Source organism: Rousettus aegyptiacus, unplaced genomic scaffold (genome assembly GCF_014176215.1).
Source record: "Rousettus aegyptiacus isolate mRouAeg1 unplaced genomic scaffold, mRouAeg1.p scaffold_m13_p_5, whole genome shotgun sequence".
NCBI lineage: Eukaryota > Metazoa > Chordata > Mammalia > Chiroptera > Pteropodidae > Rousettus > Rousettus aegyptiacus.
This window is the reverse complement of record NW_023416308.1, coordinates 109,287,147-109,295,648: the sequence shown is the minus strand read 5'-3', so window position 1 is coordinate 109,295,648 and position 8,502 is coordinate 109,287,147. Positions and strand designations below refer to the sequence as shown.

Sequence of the window (8,502 nt, the reverse complement as noted above, 5' to 3'; positions counted from 1 at the left end):
ACAGGCCCAGGCAACCCTTGAAATGACCCATTGAAACCATGGGGTCGAGCCCTTGCTGCCAATGAGAAATACCTGATTTGGACTTTACACGAACAAGAAATAAACCCTTATAGTGTTCACCGATGTGGTTTTTGGGTTTATCTTTTACAGCAGCCAGCATTGCTTTGACCAATGCAAAGCCGAATATGAACGATGAAGTCATTACTTAGAAGGATAACCTAAATAGGTTTGATTTAAACCACAGCGGCTTTTGGAAAACCAAATAAGGAACCATACAACTGTTAGGGGAAACATTTAAAGTTTAATATTGTATTTCATCACATTTATAACACTTTCTTTTCCATATTTTTACACCTCTGAAATAATGTTGTGGGTTGATGGCATCTCAAATTGCTGACAGCAAGGAGATAGATAGTCATGATGCAGTCACCATCCTCGGTTCATGCACAAATTTGGTCACAGCTCTCCGTCCTGTTGGTTCCCTTGAGCTTCGAGCATTGTTAGCGCTGCAGGTATGGAGTTCAATCAGTACTTACACTGTCTTCAAAAAGATTCCATGCTAATTAAGCACTGAAATGAAAAGGTATTGTGTGCAAAAAAGACAGGGAAACAGAGCAGCTTGATAGATGATAAAAATCTATGTCTAATTAAGACTTAAAAGAGCTCTTTTAATATGCATACAATGAAAATGTGATAGGAAAGCTTTGTCATGGTTTCCTATTTTTAAGAAATACATCAGTAATGGTATGGGTTACATTCGATGCTTTAGATTTGCTGAAATTATCAATATGTAGATGTGTCAGCAATTTTAACCAAGGAAGGAATCCAGTGTAAATAATGATAATAATTTATACTTGCCAAGAGCCAAACACGCACCAAGCTCTATGTTTTACTCGCTGAACTATTATAACAACTCTGTAAGGTGATTACTTTTATATGCGATTGTAAATTGTCCTAAGTGCCATATAGGAAGGGAATAGGATGCTAAGAGGAACATAATTCAGAATGGGAGGGGAGTCTTCCCTGAAGAAGTGATGACACCTGAAAGATAGGCAGCATTTATTGAGACTTTAGCGGGTAGCAGGTACAATTCCAAGTTTATTGTGTTAACTCACTCGCTCGTCATAAAAACTCTAAGAACATATATTATCAGCTCCATTTTATAGATGAGGAAATCAAGACAGAGATAGAGAATATAAATGACTTGCTCATAACAACTCAGGTCACACAGCTAATGAGTGATAAACCTGAGATTTGAACCATGGAAGCATTCTGGCTCTAGGGCCCATGCTTCTTGCCCTTTACTATCCTCTCTAGTGATTAGAAGCAGGCAGTTATCTCTATTTTACCAATAATAGCAGCAGGAAGTGAATTGGTTACAAGTACAGGCTCCATGGCCAGACTGAGCTCAAAGCCAGGCTCTGCAACTGACCAGCAAGGGTGTGTGTGTGTGTGTGTGTGTGTGTGTGTGTGTGTGTGTGTGTGTGTTGGGGAGGAGGTTGAGGGCAGGCAGGTAGATGATGTGTGTGACTGGAGCCCTCGTACATATCCTAACACTCAGTCGAGGTTATAGGTATTGGAGGCAGAAGAAGATTGAGAGCCCTGCTAGACATTTACTGTCAAGATAAAAAACCTGGGCCTTTGGTTAAATTACAGATACCCATCCCAAACAAGCATAAGGAAAAAAGAAAGGCATGTATTATTGGTCACATAACTTGGAATTCCATGGGTGTGCTGGTTTCGGGTATAAATCCCAACATTCAAATAAGGCCTTAACTCTTTCTCTCTCCCTGCCCTGATGCTCTTCTCTCTGTTTGATCATCCTCTCTCCTCTGAAGGCAGGCCTTCTCAAATGATGATTGCCGACAGCCCTCAGGTGACACCCTTCCAGTCAAAGAGAGCTCGGGCTATTACGACTCTGTTTAAGTTGGGGGCAGGGGGAAGGGCCTGTCCGGGGAGGAAGCTGTGACTGTTCCCTTTTTATCAAACATCAGCAGCTTTCTCAGAAGCCCCAGAGCAGACTTCCCCTCAGGTCTTATTAGCAAAAGTGGGGTCCCATAGATATCCCTAGCTGCAAGGGAGTCTGGGAAAGTAGGAAACACGGTTGTCATCGGCTTAGACGTATCATGATCCATTGACTAGGGCTAGCCATGTAGTCACTCTGAACAAAATTGGGGTTTCTTAAGCCAGGAAGAAGAGAGACCAGATTAGGTAGGTAACTAATAGTGTTACCACAAAAAGGTGTTGTGAGGTCACCTCAGCAGATCACGTAACAAGAACAGGAAGGAGAAGCTTCGCACAGAAGTAGAGATGGCAGCTAGACACATACGACTAGTATGCACATTAGAACTGGGGAGCAAGAAGGTGAAAGCCAGGAAAAGAGATGAATCAGGGGCCCAGAGGGAGAAGACCAGCCAGCTGTGGGCGGCACCAGTCAGGACATTTCCTGGAACACACGGTTCTTATCTAAGACTATTCTGGAGCAGAAGTTCAGCAAACACAGAAGTTCTCGGTGAGCAAGAAACAAGTGAGAGGTCTCGTCACCACACAGAGAGCCTGAGTTCCTTCTACTGGTTTTGTTCCATCCTGACCATTTGTGCTCCCAGGCAACCCTAAACCAAGCAACACAGCTCCAGCTCTGGGGCCCCCAAGAGAAACGTGCTGAAAAATCTTCAGTGGTTTCGCACCACCACGAACTCTCGTCCAGCTTCACCGCCTGGTCCCGCTGTGCTCTCATCTCCCTGGAACGCCTCCAGCCTCTTGCTCCAGCTCCTCACAGCTCCCTAAGTCCAGCCTGCACCTTCCTGACTCCAGGAGTTTGCTCCCCTAGTCCTTTCTGCCCTTTCCTAGCTGTGACCTCTTTGAGCCTCTCCTTCCTTACCCATAAAATGGGAAGTACTATGTGTTGAGAGTTACAGAAATGAGGTTAAACATGTTAAGTGCTTAGAATACTTCCTGGCACATAGTCAGTGCTCGATACATGTTAACTGTCATTATGCACTAATCCCCGCTTTGAAACCTGAACGAACTTGATGTACATATTACAGCACCTACACATTCCTTCCTTGCTGTATTTGTGAATGAATATGTCAAGACGGTGAACAGTATGAGGCCCAGGGGGATGTGTGTGGCTGCCCTCTACTTCTTGTACTTCTTTGTAGTGGCTTGCCAAGCTCACAGCTGTTCTTAAGTAGTTCACCCGACATAACAGACAGACAGCCTGACAAAGGACAGAATGTGTCCATCCAGGACATGTTGGAGAGTACAGGGAGTCAGTCTCCAAGACTGTTCCCTCTTACCAGCAGTGGGGCTACACCGGGAAATGGAGCCCACCCACAATTTCACAACGGGGCTCTTAAGAAAGTCAGGAGGATTCACCCACAAAGGTGTTATGGTTAAGGCCTGTCACCCGGCAACTCCCCCAAAGGGCAGGAACCTGCTAGTGTGAGTAGGAAGGCTTAGTGTCACTTGCCTCCCTTCAAGGAGCATCAGCAGTGACTCATCAGGAAGCCAGCCAAGGCCTGAGTCACTCCCTCCCCTACCACCACACCCAGGGTTTTCCTCTAGGGCTAGGAAGGCTGCTTAGAGCTGGAGGTGTAAATCTTTGTACCAGGTTCTACCCAGGACAATGAAATCACCTTTAACATAGCTTAGGAGTTAAGAGCGGGCACTCTGGTGTCAGACTGCCTGCGTTAGATGCCTGGCTCTGTGCCTTATTTAACCTGGTGCAAGTGTCTTAGAGTCTCTGGCCACAGTTTGCCCATCTGTAAATGGGAGCAATGGCAGCACCTCCCTCACGGGGAGAAAGAGCTTAGAACAGTGCATGGTATGCTGATAACTTTTCTCTAGCATACTACGCCTGGTCCCACCTCAGGGCCTTTGGACTTGCTGTTTTCTCTTTCTGAGTGTTTTTGTCTCAGATAGCCCGCTCCCTCACTTAATTCAGGTCTTTACTAAATATTCATTTTCTCAGAAGCCTCCAATGGCTATCCTATCCAACCCCTCCTTTTCCAACACCTCCTACTCTCTTCCCATCTTTCTCCTTAGTACTTATCATCATTTAATAGACTATGTATTTTAATCAGGCATGGTCTCTATTGTCCATCTCCCTCCACCCCCTACTGGAATCCAAGTTCCACTTTTGTCTGCTTTCTTCACTGCTGTATCCCCTAGACCTAGAAAAGTGCTGACACACAGCAGCCCTCAACAGACATTTGTGGGATGAATGGAAATGTCAGGTTATTCATCATTATTTATCACCAATTATCGTTATCATCAATAAAGATCATAAGTAAAGATCACCATGATTATTCTATTACGGTAAGAATCAGAGGAAGGTTCAAAGTTTAAAACCACATGGCATTCTGCAAATCTACCTTTGGTTAATTAATACTTGAATAAATAGACTCTCCAAGCTTGGAGACATCTACGATTAGGGTGGAAAATGCTTTTAGCCACAGGGTCTGGGCAGATGGCCGATATGTAAATATATGAATCAGATGGCGCCAATAGGGAGTGGTGAGAAACAAGGAAGTTGAGAACGCAGTCCCCACCTAAAGACACTTAAACTCAAATTAAAAGATCCTCTCTACTAGCCGAACCTGTCTCTAAGCTTCATTTTCCTGACTCCAGACTCTAACTATAAATTTATCAGCCACTTGATCATCCCGATTTTAAAATATCCAAATATTAACATGACCCGGAGCCTCCCATTTCCCTACCACCTGACACCAAGACCCCAGGTGGACTTCATAGGTCTAACAGTCAATTCCAATCTTAGATAGCACATTTGGGTTTTTTTTTTTTTTTTTACTGACTTTTTAACTCTCCAAAGTTCAGCCAGGGGCTACCGACCAGTGTATTCCCAAAGCCTAGCCGAGCTGGTGACATACAGGAATGAGTGAATGAATAAATGAATGCCTTGATGGCTCGGACTAGGGAGTCACGAAGGCCGAAGGCACCTTCCTGGTCTCCATTATTTCATCTTCAATAGCCTCCCAGGGAGGCACTTACTGTCCAGTTGGAATGTCTCTCCAGGAAGACCATTCCCCACTCTGCTCAAGGGTGAAGGTTTGCTGCATTAAAGAGAACTTTCAAGGCAATCCTCTGCATCTATGTGGAGACTGGAGTGACCTCATCCTCCTTCCCAAGGACGATGTTTGTATAAAGGCCCACCTTGGCAAATTTCCCAAAGAAAGAGAGACAGCTCCAAAAGTAGAGAACCTTTACTCCTGGAAAGGAAGTTTGCAGGCATCCCTCCCTCGCCCCTCACCCCCTAACCCATGGCATTTTCTCATTAAAATAGAAGGAACTGAGTCCCCCTCTCTCACACGCACACTGTACAGATGGGGAAACAGAGTCTAAACAAACTTGAGTTCTAAGCTTCACAGGCCGTGGGCCCTGGAAGATCCCTGAGTCTCTGCCTTATCATCTGTGAACCAGGAAGAAAAATCAAGTAACCTGATTTGGCACTGGGAAGAGTAAACGTGAGCCAAGCCTCCTCTTGATTTAGCTCCTCCCCCAAGCTTTAGGAGGGGCCCCCTCCACAAGGCATTCAGTGAGACACACACACACACACACACACACACACACACACACAAGCCCCAGTTCCCCAGCCTCTGCATGTAGGCCAACTAAATGTGTGCTATTGCCATTATTATCGCTATTTCGGTTCACCCAGCAAATTTGGAGCCAAGACAACCAGCCCACATATCGGCAGCCCTCAGTGCCCACCACCACCCTGCTGCTCAAAGCAATGCACTTGGAATAGCAAATCCGGTATAATCACAGATGTGTGTTTATGCGGCGCCAGCAGAGCCAGAGCTCAGGAGTGACTTCGGCATCATCTACCGGGTCACGGCTGCTTCCGGTTAGTGGCCTCATCCCCACCCGCCCTGCCATTCCCTGGTCATAATCATTTTTATAGACACCTTAAAAGATAACTGCTCATTGAGAAACAAACACAGGAGTGGATATCTTCAGGGAATTTCTGCCAGAAGCATAACCCGCGAAGACATCACAGGAAGTGCCTGCCGGCTCCAGTGGCCTTGAAGACACCGCTCAGCCTTTTTCTGAGCCCCGCAGCACCTAGTGCTGAGCCCAGTGGAAGCGCTCAAGGTGCAGGTTCCAGTGTCCGTTTCCTAACCTGCCCTGCACTAACCCGCCAGGGCCCGCAGGGCTGGGGCTGAGTGCCTGGCACCCAGGAGGGCTAAATAATATTGCGCGGCTGTAAATCTGAAAGAAAGCCACATGGAGAGATTTCCTCCTGAATCTCCATCCCACCCTATCTAGGGGGAATGGAGGACAGGCCTGAGGGGGAGGGGCCTCCAGACTTTCTTCTCAATTTCCACCTCCCCATGGGGCCTGTGGAGTGGACATTAGCACCTCCGTAAGCCCCACAGTCTTCCTTCTTTCTCTCTGTCATTGACTCTACAGCCTTTGGCCTCTAAGCCTTCCGTGGCTCAGAAGGTGGTGAAAAGATCCAGATGACCAGAGAGAGCTGCCTTAGAGTATGACTTTGCAGCTAACCTGCTGTGTAACCTCAGGTGAGTACCTTGGTCATCTTTCTAAACTTGTTTTCAAACCTGCAAAGAGAGGGAACCAAGACTCTTTGCATCCATGCTACCAGGCGCGTAGGCCCACATTCATACTGTTTACGCATCTGATCTGTAAAACGAGCGAGTTGACCTATGTAATTTCTGGATCATCTCTGGGAAAGGTTTCGAAACCTCCAGCTCTCAGTCCAGGGCAGGAGCTGTCACCTCACAGAGAACACAGGATATGCAGCCAGGCCGAACCGGGTTTCAGTCACTGGTCTGCCACTTTCCAGCTGTGCTGACGTTGGGCAAGTCACACGGGCACTCTGAGGCCCAGTTCCCTCACCCACGAAACAGTACAATAACATCTCCCTCGTAGGGCGCCTAGAGGGTAAAATGGGGCGGCCTGGGTAGAAACCTAACACTGCACTCAGCACACAGTGGGGCTCCACCAATGTCACTTCCTGCCCCCTTCCCAAACTATGCAAAGAAGGTGTGAGGACGAATCTTTATGCAAATTATTTCTGCTAACCCCTGAGATTTTTTTCTACTTGGTTTTGGTTTGTGAGAAAGAAGCAGAAAGTGCAGCTGACAGTCTAAAAGAGTGCTGATAATAAAGGTTTCGTTTCTGCAGCTTACGGTTCCAGCCAGTGTCAGATGGTCACCACCGCACACCCCAGCAAAATCTGCCGTTCCCTCAAGACTCTGCTGCCCAAGAACAAACATATTTATTTTTTTAAAAAAATTTTTTTAATTTAAAAAGTCCCCCTTGAGTGCTCAGTGTAGTCCAGAATCTGGGTCACTTTCTCTGAGAGGCCCCCTTTGACCCTCCCACCCACCCACCATTCATAATTCCAGCTCTTCTCCCACCTCTGACAACTCCCCATTCCCCTTTCCTGCTTTACTTTTCTCTATAGTGCTTATTACCAGAGAACATCACAGAACATGAACACAGAACACACACACACACACACACACACCCGCCAGAATGTAAGCCCCAAGAGGATTAGGGGCTATGTTCACTGCAGTGTCTCCAGTGCTGAGAACAAGACCTGCATTAGTAGGCACTAAAAAAAATGTATTGAAAGAATGAATCTGGGCCCAAACTAAAGCCAAGCTGGCAATCGTGGCCAAATAATAAAAAGACATCACATGAACCCTCATTTCACAGTTTGCAAAGTCTTCTCATGAGACATTTATTTGATCTCGTGCAGAAGACTGTGTCTTTGCATTTTCTAGGTGAAGAAACCTATCTCAGAGAGATGAAATGTTTCTAAACTCAGGAAGGCAGAGGAAGCTCTCCAGGCCTCCTGGCCTAGGGCAAGTCACTTTCTTCCTCTAATCTCACCTTTTCTTATCTGTAAAATGAAAAGATGTGGACTACCTGCCTTCTGAGGCTAAGACTTTTAAATTCTTAAATACTATGACCCACCTGTTGATTTACCCTTTAAAGACTGAGTCAAATGATATTATCCAATAAACTGTAACTGCAGAATCAGGACGAGCTGAAACCTCTGTTTCTCTGATTCAATTTCCAGTTCTCTCCTGGACCTCACTCCTGCTGGGTCTGCTGAGACAAACAAAAGCGCACTGTAAGTTCTACATAATAAGCTGTGGTAGTTGTTGTTGATACATGATCAAAACAGGTGATTTATTTAGGTTTTTTTTCCTAAATCTCTCTGCATTTGGCTGGGTTTCCGCTTGTCCCCTAACTCAACTGCCTGTCTCCAGGCTCTCCCTTTCAATCCATTTCACACACTACTTGAAAACTAAATGAACAAACTTTGTTTTCAGGAAGTCAAAACCTTCAGTGGCTCCCTACTGCCTACAGAATGCAGTTGAAGGGTTTAGCCTACTCACTCTTGCCCTGACCCCTTTAAACACATCTATCTCCCCACTCACCCTGCTTTGTTGTACCAGAATTCTCTGCTTCAATCAATTCAACTCATTCACTCATTCAATAACT

At 45.9% G+C, this 8,502-nt stretch overlaps 1 long non-coding RNA gene across 1 annotated transcript in view; it reads right to left on the bottom strand.

Moving 5' to 3' along the window:
- Window positions 1-281: 281 nt before the first annotated feature.
- Window positions 282-8,502, bottom strand: part of LOC107511829 — a 59,112-nt gene continuing 50,891 nt past the window's right edge. Inside the window, exons 2-3 of the long non-coding RNA XR_001597145.2 lie at window positions 7,969-8,103; window positions 282-570 (exon numbers count right to left, since the gene is read on the bottom strand). This is a non-coding gene — a long non-coding RNA (uncharacterized LOC107511829). The remainder of the gene's footprint in view (window positions 571-7,968; window positions 8,104-8,502) is intronic.